The sequence below is a fragment of the Lichenostomus cassidix genome, chromosome 7 (assembly GCF_008360975.1).
Source record: "Lichenostomus cassidix isolate B80296 chromosome 7, HeHo_3.0, whole genome shotgun sequence".
In the NCBI taxonomy this organism is placed as follows: Eukaryota; Metazoa; Chordata; class Aves; order Passeriformes; family Meliphagidae; genus Lichenostomus; species Lichenostomus cassidix.
The window spans coordinates 9,153,064-9,167,727 of NC_139488.1; the positions used below are offsets into that span (position 1 = coordinate 9,153,064).

At 39.3% G+C, this 14,664-nt stretch overlaps 2 long non-coding RNA genes across 2 annotated transcripts; one reads left to right on the forward strand and one right to left on the reverse strand.

The window, feature by feature from the left end:
- Positions 1–1,650: 1,650 nt before the first annotated feature.
- Positions 1,651–5,489, reverse strand: LOC146434484 (uncharacterized). Its single transcript, XR_014853269.1, has 2 exons — positions 5,254–5,489; positions 1,651–2,502 (listed from the first exon to the last, which is right to left on the reverse strand). It is a non-coding gene; the product is annotated as an uncharacterized LOC146434484 (long non-coding RNA).
- A 3,569-nt stretch (positions 5,490–9,058) lies between these two features.
- On the forward strand, positions 9,059–13,195 carry LOC146434485 (uncharacterized). The gene is made up of 3 exons (XR_014853271.1): positions 9,059–9,139; positions 9,964–10,188; positions 12,757–13,195. It is a non-coding gene; the product is annotated as an uncharacterized LOC146434485 (long non-coding RNA).
- Positions 13,196–14,664: the final 1,469 nt, after the last annotated feature.

Genomic DNA, 14,664 nt, shown 5'->3' on the forward strand with positions numbered 1-14,664 from the left:
TTAACCCCTGCAAACCAATTAGCTAATGTGTTTAAATGCTTGAGGAATGATTGGTCAGATGGAGTCATTTTAGTAGCACAAATTTGCAGGGAGAAAAATGGATACTAAAAAGGAGGTTATTTAGCAAATGAGTGGTTGAAAGCTAAAAGTAGTAGGAAAAAGGTGTTCACTGGATTTTTTTTTCATTTTTGCACTACCATTTTCATGTATGTGTACCATGCAACCTTATATTCTCTGTGTTAGAATATTCTGGCCAATAGAAGATTTTTTTTTCAGCTTTAATGAATAGCACTGCTATGTGCTGTAGGATGTGAAAAGAAGGGGTTTGAAAAAGGCTTTTCAGGAGCACTACTTTGCACTTTAACCTGAAGAAGCATATGACTTGTATTCTAGCTCTTTTCTACAGATGTTGTACATATGCTTAAAGGTCAGTGTGCTTTTGAGAACATCCACAGGCCCACTTATATTTAGCTAACAAACATCTTGTGCCAAGAAAAAGTGTTTTAAATAAATAACATTTTTAAAATAAAATGTCTAATCAGCAGATGAGGAATGAAAATCATACCTCTGAAGGAAAAGCTGACCAGTATTTTGACTGCTGTCTCAGATTTAGAGTGCTGGGACTCGTTCCATGGGAAAAGACCTGGGAGGTGGCACATCAGGAGAGGGAGAAGCTGCACTGCCACATGGCTCTTGCTTCTCCAGCCACACTGTCACTGACAAAGTTACCTAAGCATGTTCCTGCCAAGGCTGAATGCCTAGCGCTGCACAGCCTGCTCCAAGAAAACAATCAGCCTTGTAAACTACCATGAAATGGGAAAATAGTCACTCTCAGAAGAATAATGAGACTTTGAGACATCAAATTTTAAGATTGCTATGATATTTGGGGGATGTGGGAGGAGAGCAGAGGAAGAAAAAATCCAATTGGGATCACTATTGAATTTCTGAGAAACCCAGAAAGCAAAAGAAGTTTGATTCAGTGCTGGTTCCTTTAGGAGACAAAGGAGGAGAAATACAGCATTGCTTGGAGGTAACATGCTCTCTGGTCTGAGGATTAACTACAGATCATTACAAATAAAGTTACAGGTTTCACGGTGGGATTTTTTTTTAATTATGAAATTTGTTCTCTAATTGGTAGCAGTATCTTTAAAAACACATAATCATGTAAAATTGAATGGTAAGTCTTTCACATTTTGATGTTTGAGTTAGCAACCAATAGTTCTTTAGGTTGGCCTCCAAATGACCTCCAAGAAAATTCTTGAGGAAGGTTATAGTTTTAATAGTCCCAGATTAATTACTGAAAACTAAATTGCAACTCACAGGATTTTACCTTGGTGTATTTTGTCCTCATATTCTGGTGCAGCCTGTGTGAATTTCTGTCACGAAACTAAGTACCTTTTTCCTTGGACACTGTGTCTGCCTGTGATCTCTGATCTTGTCACGTGCAGACCTTCTCTGGAAGAGCTTGTTCAAAGACAAAACTGAGCAAGTTATGGTGCTTTCATAATAGCCCCTTACCCACCTGGCAGTTTATGAGAGGTTTTATCAAAGTATTTACTTCAGGTATTTATTCAAATACTGTGGTACATTAGCAAGCTGTTGCAGTACTTAAAGGTATCTATCAGCTGCATATAAAGGAAGTGCACATAATTACCATTTCTTTCTTTATGGTGTTTTATTAGAAGAAAGTAGCACAAATTGTCCTGACTTCTGTTACAGAATACAAATTCTTCTCAATATCCTGGTGAGTTAGTCAGGAATGTTTTATAATTCCAGTCTCTTGGTGTGCCCATTAAACATCTTCAGGTATGTTTTTCTTTCCTGATGAAGATATCTAGTTCTCTTTAACAGCTCCTGCTCATTAGATTAAGTACATTAATTCTTATCCAAAATTTGTCCACAGATGCACAGACTTGTCTGACCATCATGTCTAGATTATGCTTATAGCCAGCTTTCTACAGGCTCAGGGTGACTTTGGGTTTGTCCCTTCATCTTCCCCTCTCTCATACAGGGACTAAGGTTGTCTAGCCTTCTTTTCACTCATGATGTGTCAGTCTCCTGTATTTGCAATACAGCTTTCCTTCCCGAATGAGTTTGTACAGAAAAATGAGGCCATCCTCTTGATTAAGATTCCTCAAAACTAGTGCAATATCGATAAAGACACAAACCGCTGTGTGTTGCTCCAAGGGGGGCTAATTGACAAGAATTCTGCATTTGAATTCTGGTGCTCCCTCAAACAAGGCTATGTTGCTTTGTTTTGCCTTTCAAAACAATGAACCACAAGCCAGCTTCCCTCCCCCAAATGAACAAGCTGTATGTGTGTATTAGAGGAGTTTTCTGCAGTCTCCCTTTCACAGAGTTGAAGGATGAGGGCATGAGGAGTGGTGGGTGCATCCTACCAGCCCAGAGAGATCACTCATGCTGCTGATCTGCTGCTGTCCCAGCAGGGCTCCATCTTTTGGTAAAAGTGAATGGAAAGCCGTTTCACACAATTACTCTGAGCTGAAAAAAAAAAGTTCTTAGACTGGGAGTGAAGTGATAAAAGGTCTGAAGCTTCTAGTAGTCATAAAGAAAAGCAGCTAAACGCAGTCAGCCAAGAGGAGATAGTAAAAAGGACACTGAATGTCATGCAAATGCCTGTGTTTTTGCAATGTATCTCACATGAAGAAGCATTCTTTCAGATTTTAAGACAACATAACTTCGGGAAGACACTGTACATTTTCCTCTTAACTTCTGACTTTCAAATACATATTCAAAGGAAGAGGGAATATTCACAGTTCAGAGGAAATCTTCATTGCTACTTCTGGGTCATCATTTCTCAGTGAAATCCAGCAGAAAGGGAACCACCTGACTGAGTGTGTGGAGACTGATATGTAGTGCAGTACCTGCTACCAGCTCTTTGTTACCCTGAAACAAACTCAGGTACAAGGTGCCTGAAGAGTGAACGCAGGTACTGGGGTGGTAGGGCTCCTTTTGTCTGCTGCACTGATCCTGAACTTGCACCAGGGGAAACAAAATTGAGTAGGCCATTCCTTCAGGCTACCTGCAGACCATATAAATCAGTCTCATTTGCATGAAGCACAGTAAATATTGTGGTAATTGCTTAAGTCGCTGCACTGATTTCTGCTGTTCTTCCATACTGAGCTGCAACATCCCAAGATGAAAGGATAAATGAACAGAGACATTGGCTCTGCTCGAGCTATCAACCCCATGTACAGGGTGATTAAATTTTCAATGAGAAGGCACTGTCCATTTGCAAAATTACCTTGACTTGTCTTTAAAAAATGCACTCTAGTCACACAGTTGTAATTCTTAGTGGCTTCCCTTCAAAAGCACATCTCTGTGGGCATGGTGAGTTAATAAACCATAAAACAAAGGCTTAATTACAGGAAAGAAATATAAGCTGGCTGTGATTGGGAGGCTTATATACTTAATGTGCTCATTTTGGTGTTGTCCAATGTACTATTGATCATTCAACTCCCTCCACATTAATTCTGTCGTGTTTGCAGTCTTAGGCAGTGCTGCCCAGGCCACTGAGTTTATCTTCACTCCCAGTTGAGCCAAATCTGTTCCCAGTTTTGGTCACTGTAAACTGATGCTGGAGGCTCCAGCAGTAGTACTGGGACCATGACTCTACATCTGTAGATGGGGAAAATTGAATATACCCATTGCAATTCCATAAATAACAATAAACGTTCATTACTCCTGAGTTTTTAGAATGTTTTTGGAAGTGTTTTGTTTACCACATTCAAAAACAGTTCGAATATGGCGAGAAGTGACTATCCCGGCATGATTATTTCCAAGCCTCAATGCTCTTGCTAAATACTCAGTGCAAGGATAAAGCAATGACTGACATTGTCATTATTGGATTACCTCTGGCTCCATTTTTAGGGTTACACAGCAGTTTAGCAGAAGTGTTTCCCTTCTGCTAACAAACACTTAAGACATTTGCTTGGTGTGTAGGCAAGTGACCTTTGGGACTCATCTGAGGACAAGCAAGGCACAAAAGCTAAACCACAGCAGCAGGGAGCTGACAAGCCCAGACTGTACATGCTTAAACAAGTTTGACTTATTAAAAGAAAAATGTAAGCTCCTTTCCTGTGCCTTGTACTGCACAGACAGAGCCTGTGATTACATGGTGTGCCAGTGTACCTTAATCTCCTCCAGCAAAAGGAAATAGGTCAGCAGAACAAGTGGCACCAAAGCAGCGTGCAGCCTCCTCAGCTGGAATTCCTCAGGTAACACCTGCAGGTTGTTTGAGCCTTAGGCACAGGCAAGACAGGCTCTCACCACCGTGTAAAGAAAGGTGGCTCTGAGATAATTCCAAAAAATTCCAAGCAACTACCTGCCAGTTTGCTGCATTTTACTGACCATGACATTCTTGACTATTGCTCACAAAAGAAAACAACTTGCTCTATCTTTTTTTACTACTTTTTTTTTTACCATAGCCATGGGCAATGAAATGTAAGGGCATAGTTATGGAGATATTTATTTGGTCTTCATCTCCGATGATGTAACAAATATTTGAATTTTATTACAGTCCAGCTTTTAATACTGAAAGGAAATAAGTAGTTTATAATAGACAAGGAGAAAGCCAGTGGTTTTTCTTGTATTGGAGATATCACAGTTGAGAACCACAGGAAGGCACAAGAGTGCAAATATGGAGTGATGACATGAAAGCAGGAAATAATGCACAGTTGAAAACTAATAGATGGAGGAAAGAAAGACAGCTCAATAGCAAAAAAACAGCTAAGATATGATAATTTGAGTGGGAAAGGAGATTTTTATGATCTCTTAAGTAAAACAAATTTTCTTCCTATGATAAAAACTGATAAGAAAAAGGGGAAAGAAAGTTTTAAGAATTCTATTTAAACTTTTGTTGCAACTTTATATATATATAATCGTCCTCTTTTAACTGCTTATAGGGTAATTATGATAACTAAAGATCCCTTATCTCAGCCTTGAGATAGAGAAAACAATCATATTTAGTTGGATCTATCTTCTATTAAGCAAATAGCCCAGCAGAAATGTTGATGTCTTCTGGACTGCCCTTCCTGCTAAAGGCAGAATATAAAATATTTTCGTGACTTTTGTTATGCTGGAAGAGTTCATGGTTGCTGTCAAATGGATCTTCATATAGAAGCAGAGTTCACTGAGGTTGATGACCATACTGGCTGCCTGTCAGTCATGCTAAAATAAAAAAGGCCATTCTGCTCCTAGAATGGCTATGCAGGTTTAACAAAAGCTACTCACCAAGGTACAAGACCTTTGCAGACTCAGGTTTTGGAGTGTGGGGTGCTCCCAATCACACGAGGAGAAAAGGGTCCATTTTTCTCCTCTGAACTAGTTTCTGATTTAGGGGGCTAATAATCACCCTTGTAAAAGGTGCAGCTCAGAGGTGCCTTGTGTGTGCAGTCCTGAGAAGTGGCACACACCCCTCAGGCTGATGAGTGAGCTGCAGTAAAGCACCAGCCAGGCCCTGAAGGCAGGAGCTGCACAGAACAGGGAGACAGGGTTACAACTGCACTATTGATGTACTCCTCACAGAGACACTCTAAAATGCTTTGAAAACAGGGAGACATAAAGGAAGGCTATGGCTGAAATAAGAATGAAAAGAAATATGAAATGCGGGAGTAGTGAAAGTGTGCAAGCAGAGAAAACAAGTAGGATCATCAGAGTAAATGGAGACCAACCAGAAATTTCTTTTGGAAGGTGTCCCATCAGGATGCCTTTATACCCCCCAGTGACCTAGCAGAGTCCAACTGCTAAATTATCTCTTATGATCTGGATGCAAACCATTCCTAATCCTTGCCTATTTGACCTGGCACTTTTATTTCTCATGTTTAAGCAGACAATAAATCAGAATTTCTTTATTATTATTATTATTATTATCATCATCACCAAGACTTCAAACTCCTTGACAATGAGAGAGAAATATTTGCCACCACCCAGAAAGCCTTCTTTACCTTGCAGAATTAGTCCCTCTGTTAATTGCTAAGAGGCAGAAGGTTGCAGAAGTTAACTACTAATGCCTTCTCAGTCTGCTTAATCAGGAAAGGGTCATATTACAGCTGAAATAAGATGTCCTTCCCATTAAGGCAATACATTTCAGACTCAGATTAAACTATTGATCCAGGCACAGATTTGTCACAGAGGGCAAATCAATTAAAATTTCTGTTACCCACCGGTAAATGAGATAATTATTTGTTCTCCAGACCTTTTTGTATTTGCCAATTAACCCATGTTTATTTAGCCTACAAGCTCTTGAGGAGAATGCCTGGGCTTAGCCTGAGCACATCTATGATGTTTGGGCTTTCATGCCATTGAGAATTAAACCATAGTTAATGCTTTTAGAATGTGCCAGACAGCAGCAGAAAATCTGAGCAAAGTGAATGTCCTCAGCTATTCCTCATTTTACTTATAAGAGCCAAAGAACAGAAATCAGGCTAATTATGGGAAAAAGCAAAGCTATTGAACATAATCAGAAATAAAGGTAATATTCTACTGATGACTCATGTCAGTGCTCTAGATTAGAACTGCAACTATAATGGACAGTACATGAAAAGAACAGAAACCAATTAATTTTTAATCTGTTTCCTGCTAAATTGTTAAACTATTTCATAAAACCAGATTTCATTATTGAATTAGACCAGGAAAAGGGTAGTGACAAGATAAAAAAACCACAGTCTCTAATCTGAGTTCAATAATCTGACATCATCTGAGTAGAAAAAACATGGAAGAGTTTTTAAGAAGGATGTCGCAAAACTACTGAGTTTAGTACAGAAGGCAAAATCTTTCACTGCAGATCCAGGTTCTGTGTCAAAGCAGAAAGAAGGTAAATTCTCCTAATCAAAGTTAAAAAATTGACCTAATTAATTTTATAATTAACCTTGATAATTGAAAGGAAAAAGGGTCACCTTCACTGAGTTTGTTCAGTGTTTAGTTTCAGACTATAAGCAAACTCATTCCTGCTAATAAGGCTACTACTCCCAAATGTTGATGTAATAAAGTGGAAATTAATTAGCACATGCAAATGAAGACTACTTTTATTATACTCTACCATAGTTCCTAACTTGTTATTCCAAAACATACAGCTATTTTAATATTAATTTTTGAAGCTTCTATGTCTTAGTCACGTACAAAAAGTAGACTTCTATGATAAAGCCTAAATAAAGAATTTTCTAACAGTAAGATCAGTATTTACTTGGAATGTGTTTCATACAAAATGAGGGCTACCCTATTTTCAGTTGCAAAAGCTGTGAATAATTGTTACTCAAAACACACTATATTTTATACTTTGGCTTACCTGAAAGGTGGGAAGCAGCTTCTGCTTTCATCTTAAACTGGCTGAAATAGGACAAGCTGGAATCTTACTAGTTTAAATCTTCTTAAACCACAAACTTGGTCGCTTGTGTACTTTATCAGCAAAATTGTATTTACCTCACCTCAGTGTCACTCACCTGGGTAAAGTTCTCACAGCTAATAACACCCAGGGAGTTGGAAGTTAGGTTTTATTCTTAAGATTGCATAATAAGATTTTGACTTCCTACAATAACAAGTTTCACACAAAGACCTCAAAGTCTCCAAGCAACCTTTAATGTAGATAAATACAACTCTATCTATAAAGTAGAAGCTCAGAGGGATTTGCTCAACACACAGGAAGAACTTGCCCATGATCTCATAAAATGTATTTTATCATTATGATGGCCAGCTGCAATAGAGCACCTTTACAGGCTCCATAAACCAGGGAGATTTTGCTATTTCGTGAGACTGTAACTGAACGTATTCTATATATTTTTTTCCTTCAGACCCTGCATACCAATTACAATACCCACAAAGAATTCATTCCACTTTCTTTAATTCTCCAGTACAAGGAATCCCAGGGAAAAGTGTATCAAATCTGGTAGAATTGTGTCAAGGACCTGTGCAATTTTCTTGGTTAGAATACTCAGGGAATTATCTTGGCTTGTGCTATAGAAATTTAGAATTATCCTCTAGCTTTTTGGAAAATACTTTAAAATTATCTACCTACAGCCAACAGCTGGTTCCCAATGTGACTGCCAGTTTCAATGAAGTATCTCTTCAACAGCCTGCAGAACCCATTTCTAGTATCACTACATCCAGCGTTACTGAAGCAAATGTAATAGTTTTAAGATATATGTCTGTTCATCACTGAAGGCTCATGGAACAAGAAAAGTAAAAATACAGTGCATTCTACCCTGTGCACAACAGCAATACCTATCCTATGAAGAATCTGAAGACCTGTTCCTTATTTCAATTTATAGCGCATTTTAGCTCTTCCTCTGTTACCATTGAAAGAAAAGAAACTAAAACTTATGGTTATCTGTAATAGTGAGAAACTTCACCAGTCACAAACCTCATCCTTTGAAAACTGCATGCACCGTTCCTTCCAATGCCTCCTTCCCAAAACACTTGGCAAACTCACTCACTGCAGACACCATCTGATGGACAGCCCAGGATCCAGGAGAAGAGCACAGACTCCTGGTCCTGCCAGCCATGGCTGGAGCTGTCTGCAGCCTGTGTCTGCTCCAGCAGCACAGCTGGCAAGAAAGCACAATGACCTTGACCTACTTTACTGGGGGAGCAGTAAGTCACGGGGAGTAAAATTCCCATTAGCAAGACCCAAAACAAGAGGAAGCTTAGAAGGGTTTAATGCTGCTTTATTTTATTTCTGCCAGTGTGTGGCTAGCACAGGTCTTTCTCGTGAGAACATTCCGCTGTGTTTTGTAAACAAAGAGAAGGTTTGGATGTTTTTTAAAACAGTGTCTCGAGATTTGGACAGTTCAGGCCTGGCCAATCAGGCCTAGGGGGTGGTTTCTGGCTGACCGATCTGGGCGACCTCTGAAAAGTCTATATATATATTGAAATCAAAATAAAAAACTCTCTCTTTCTTGTCACACTGAGACCTGGGGTCTTTTTCTCTGCTAGCGGCTCAACAGCGACACCAGTGTTTCACTTTTTTTGCATGATGGTACTTATTTTACTCTCTAGTTTAGCAAGGAGCTGGTGTGGCCAACTGTGCTCTGTTCCTTTTGACAGGGACTCATGGTGACGGCAGGGATTACTTCTGGGGGAGCCAATTCCTTCAGCATTCATCTGGCCGGTTGCTGCAGAGCTGGTATGACTTCTGAGTTCAAAATTATGCTGAGCAATGTCTTCAAATAATGTTACAGAAATTATTTGATGGCACTAATTAATTAACAGCTGGAAATGACTGAGGAAGCAGAATTAATGAAAATAGGAAACTGATTCTTTTATTTATCACACAAGAGTGAGAAGTAAATGTTTTAACTCTACACAGAAGCATAATATGGTGATATATAAATAAAGGGAAACAGAGAGAGAATGTAGTCTGTTCAAAAAACAGCTTCATATGAAAGATAACATTTTAATATTTTCAAAGTTGGGTTTTTTTTTTTTTTTACCTTCTGGGATAGTATGTAGGCATCTCATCAACTTCCTCAAGGTTTATTTTCAAATAAGCTAAAACATTCCTGATGGAAAACCCAATTTTAGTGAATGAAAGTTTTCCTAAGCATCTTGAAAACATTAGCAGAAAAGGTTGCACAAAATCCAGCCTCTTGTAATCAAAAAGTGTAAGGTTTTTTAACCTCGCCTCTTTATGTTATGCATTCATTTGAGGAAATTGCTATGAGCTTGAGAAATCCTTAGAAAGTTATTATTCTTTGATCAAAGTCAGCTTGTGTTTTTCTTAGTTTGAATTATGTATTTAATTTTAAAGCACACAGAAAGTAAAGAAAATAAAACGTACTTCAAGAACAATGGCCAAAAATACAACCAAATACCAAATATGGGAGCCACTGATCAACCTACCCTTATATTTAGCTGTGGAGTTGAATACTGTGCTCCTTGTATTTAGGGCATTAAAAGTATATTTACAGATTCCTGACAGTTTTTCATAAAACATTTTTTTTATCCAAGATTGGCTGTGTATCCCAGTGAAGAGGAACAACAGACTTGCTTCCAAAGTTTCCAAAAGCACAGATGTATGGAAATGGAAAGCTGGAATAGGTGCACTGTGTTATGAATGGGATTGCTCTTCTTTACCATAAGTTACACCCATGAAGGAAAGGGTACAGATCTTCAATACATCTGCAACTCGGCCTTGCTGTATTCCAGAAGACACTGTCCTTGGGATTGACTTGGGTAAGTCATTTGCAAGTTAAAATCCTCTGCCAGACTTGTTGCTTCCTTGAGAACTAAGTCTACAGAATTGCAATGTCAACACAATTCATGCATTGACATTGAAATCATATAAAAATACATTAATTTATTACTCTCTTAACTACACAACAAAAATCTCCAGAACATTTGCAAACATTTTCTTTTAATAACTTGTTAGGTGTGGGAAAACTGGCTGATGCAACAGGAGATGAATGGGGAACATGACAACTTTCAGAAAATGTTTGCACCAAGAATACATTTTTAATTGAAGAAACATGAATCATCTATAGCAGATGTATCTGCACAAATATTGATATATTTTTATCTATATATCACAGGAAATTACTTGAGGCAAAACTACATAAATCATCATTTATGGAAAACCCTAGAAGGAATTACTTCCTGTTATTAAAATGCATCTCAAGAGCAAAGAAATGCCATAAGAGAATTGCCCAAGATTTCCTCTCCTGTACATATGCAAATATTCATTCACTCATTTTTCTCCCTTTACTTGACATTTACTTTGTTCACATCCATGATGTGGCCTTTTGTTCTCTGCTGGGGAGGGGGAACATGAAGCCCAACAAATTAACAGTTTAAGTTCATAATCTGTATTTTTTGCAGACTTTTCCATTTATGATCAGTGTTTATCTGTATGTGGAAGGAAATGGCCTGGCAACGTCAGCACAGTACTAATAATCCTAAATCTCTCAAATGTTTTGGCTATTCTCTTCATTTCAGACAAACAGAGGGAGCTCAAGCTCTGAGTGTGAGTCTCCTTCTCCAGAGATTGGGTCTTTACTGCTAAACAATCATGACCCTAGCTGAGAACCATCCAGAGATGCCCTGGGAAATAAAAATTCTCATCCTTAGAAGGCAGCCTTGCCCCCATGAGTACCAAGGGTGCCCCAACTTGTTATTATCTCCCCCAACAGCATCAGCTTGCACTCCAGAGAGTTACCTGGTGCAACACTTAAAGACAGCCAAAAGGATAAAAAGGTATTGTGGGTCCAGGCAGTAAAAAGGAAATGGTGCCCCAAATCTATCTCATATAATTTTGCACATACTCAGTAGCACCACACATCCCCCACACATCCCTGCAAGTGACTCACGATCCTCATAACATGCTGGTTAAGAGAGGCAGACTTTCCAATACTCGATGAATTGGTATTTAAAACACTGATTTTAACACCTGCAAAGGTGTTTAGAACAAAATTTGAATTTCTCTTTTAAGATAAATGCAATTTTATGACACTGGAAAAGGTAGCAGTAGTGTCTTCAGAAGCAGTACACATGGATAAGTGTCCAGGACTTAAATGAGATTACATGCTTGAGCAACTTAAAACAACTACAAAGCTGTGATGGAAGTACAGTCTATACAGATAATGTTTACAAATGAAGATCAAAATGTAGGTAACATATATAAGCATAGCAAGAAGATCAGAAAGATGATCACATTATTTTCAATTCTCTCCTAACTAATGAAAAAAGTGGAAGTTACACAATTAAAAAAAAAAAAGACAAACCCCAAATCCTGCATTTATAGTGCTTGTGGCAAACAAGGACTGGTGAGACTTTCCTCCCAGGAAAAAGGACAATCTGCTGCCAGCTCCTTCAGTGCAGCCCTCTGATCAGGACAGAAGCAGAGCAAAGGCTGAGTGGTGCAGGGATCCAGCAAGGTGGGACTCATAGCTCTCTGATCATCATCTCCCTTCCTTGCTTAATGCTTTCTGGCCCTTCCTGGCACTGAGAGGACAAGGTGGCAGGCTGTGGTTTTGCCCTTCCCCTGCCTGCATCTTGTCTAAAAGTGAGCTGGTGGAAGTGCTCGTTGGCAGTGGTTGGATTCCTTACCTGACAGCTGCTAAAGGAAGGGGAGCAATTTTCTTTGCATACAGACACACACCCACCCATCCAACCCAACACAGCCTCAGCACTGGGCAGCACTATCCCTCCCAAGCAGCACATTCCTGCAGAGCTTCAAAAGGGGCAGAAAATTCCCACCATGCTTCACTGTATACTTACTTATTGTCTTTCACAGCACATGCAGGCAGAAGTCCCTGGTTAAAAGCATACTTTTAGTATTTATGTAGAAGAAAATCCTTCCAAGAATTGTGATTATTGGCTCACAGTGTAAAGGAAAATGGAGAGCACCTGAAGTGAAATGGGAGATATATTGTAGATCAAAGCCGCATCAGACACAATTCACTGCAGGAGGATGGAGGCTATGCCCAAGCACCAGCAACAGAGGAGAGATTTTTTACTGTAGCAAAGTACACTTAAAAAAAAAGAAAAAAAAGACCTGAAAGTGAATAGGCAGCAAACTGATGTAAAATCCTGATTCACTAAGGGCATGGGCTCAGAAGCAGCACTTTGGTTTGTATTCTCACCACTTTCTGCTCAAAAAGAGCAGGGAACATACCAACAAAATAACTGATAACAGAGATCATAAAAAGGAATCCAGGAACTCTGTGTTTTGAAGGAATTGCTTTAGAAAAATGGAAGCACTGACCAAAAGGCTTACAGCTGTCAATGTGCCTTTTTCACTTGTAGGCTAGTCTCTCCAATGCCAGCAGATGAAAGGATAGCCAGTTCATGCTATGAGCAGCCTTTTCATTTCCTCTGGGCCTTATGAAGCTCCTGTGACTGACCGAGTCACTTTGCAGCCATGCCCCCTCATCTTTTGGCATCTTGGACTCCTACAGGTCAGTGGATTATGGAATAATCTTTGAAGGAGGGAGACAAGTTGTTGGTGGTTTTCTGTTATACAACAGCCTTTTTTCTAGATGATGGGGATAACAGCATTACTTACATCTCCTTTAGGGTCTGTGAAATGGGACTAAAAGAGCAATACTGTAGTCAAGGAGTGAAATGGGACCCAAAAGCAGCTACTGCAGCCATGCCTTAGTATTTTGCATCAGCATTTTGCCAATATTCCCTGGTATTTTTGGCATGAGAGAGCAATGAACTGTGTGGTGTTTCAGAGACCTTTTAGGACATTTGCCCAGGCAAGGTAGAGCCCCAGTGTACTGGTTTGCATGGCCTGGTTCTTGGTAGCAGGGGGAGCCACAGAGGTGCTATTTTCCCCTTTGGTAATGTTTTTTCCGAGATGCTGTCAGAGTTACCTGGAAATACAGTTGTACATTACCAAAAAATACGCCATCTTTTTTTTTTCCTTTGGGACAGAAAAGGAAACACATTAACATTTCACAAAGAAGTCTCATGGCTCTGAGTAGTGTTCCCCCTCTCATTTCAAAAGCAAATGTGTGTTAACCAAGAATTCAGTGACTGATAAATGGCGAATTGGAAATTAACTTGCTTCTTATAGAAGAAGCTGGTGCCAAACTAAAGGCTTTTGAGCTTCCTTATCATTAGAATGAGAGCTTCCTCAATTCCTATTTTCCTTGCAACCTTTATCGTTATACTAGGCAGATCCAAGATAGCCTGAACTCTGTAGGACTTAAAATCCAAGTCCAAATCCAAATATCACAGCTCCTGCCTGTCTGTTTCTTGTGAGTTTGAAGTCATCAGTGTTTGAGATAATTTTTCACAGCAGAGCCAAAGTGAAGCATCAGAGCTGGCCTTTGCAGGAGAGCAGAACAGATCTGACTGCAGCCAGTAGATATTGGCAGAAGTGCTAACAAGAGACCATCACAGCTCAGAGCGTCTGCTGGGACAGATAAAGAAAACCCACTTGCACAAAAACGTGGGGAGGGAGGGAAAAGCAAGAAAAGGATTAAAAACTAAGCAGAAGTATATTTATACATATGAGAATAATACTTGCATGTGCAATGCACATATGAAAGCTCACGATACTGTATTTAATCATTTTGTTGGAAGCTTTGGGGAGATCAGCTCAGGTCATGGAGCAGAGATATTGTGAGCACAGAATGGAGAAGAAAAGCTCATAGGAAAGGGAAATGAAAAAGTCAAGTGAAAAGAGAGCATTTAACTTTTTGGGAAGGAATTCTTAAAAGAGCTGGATAAGATAAGAAAACTAATGCAACCTGACTTCTTCATCTCTTATTAATGTGGAGCAAAAAGTGGAATGAGGATATGTGAGAGATTACAACAAACATATTGCAGGGGCACCTAGGAGAGAGAGAAAATCCCTGAATCACTTGCCAAGTAGATAAGGAAGCTTTGATATAAAAATAGCAATGACTATCAGCTACAGATGCTTAGTACTTTTGTTCCTCTACCAAAGAAAAGCCCATCAAGTGAGAGCTGGTATTTCCAGTTTCATGTCTGATAACTGATCTACCTCAAAATGAGACCTGAGGCACACTGGGGCACAGCTCACTGTAGAGAGTTTTGCCAGCACTCCCAGCCTTGTTTTTTAATACCCTACATTTTAATAGCTGCAGAATAAAAAAAAAGTCTATCAAATGGAAAGATAAGAAAAGAAACTCAGGTCAAAACCTCTGGTTTTGGCAACGTTCTTCAGCAATGGCCATATGC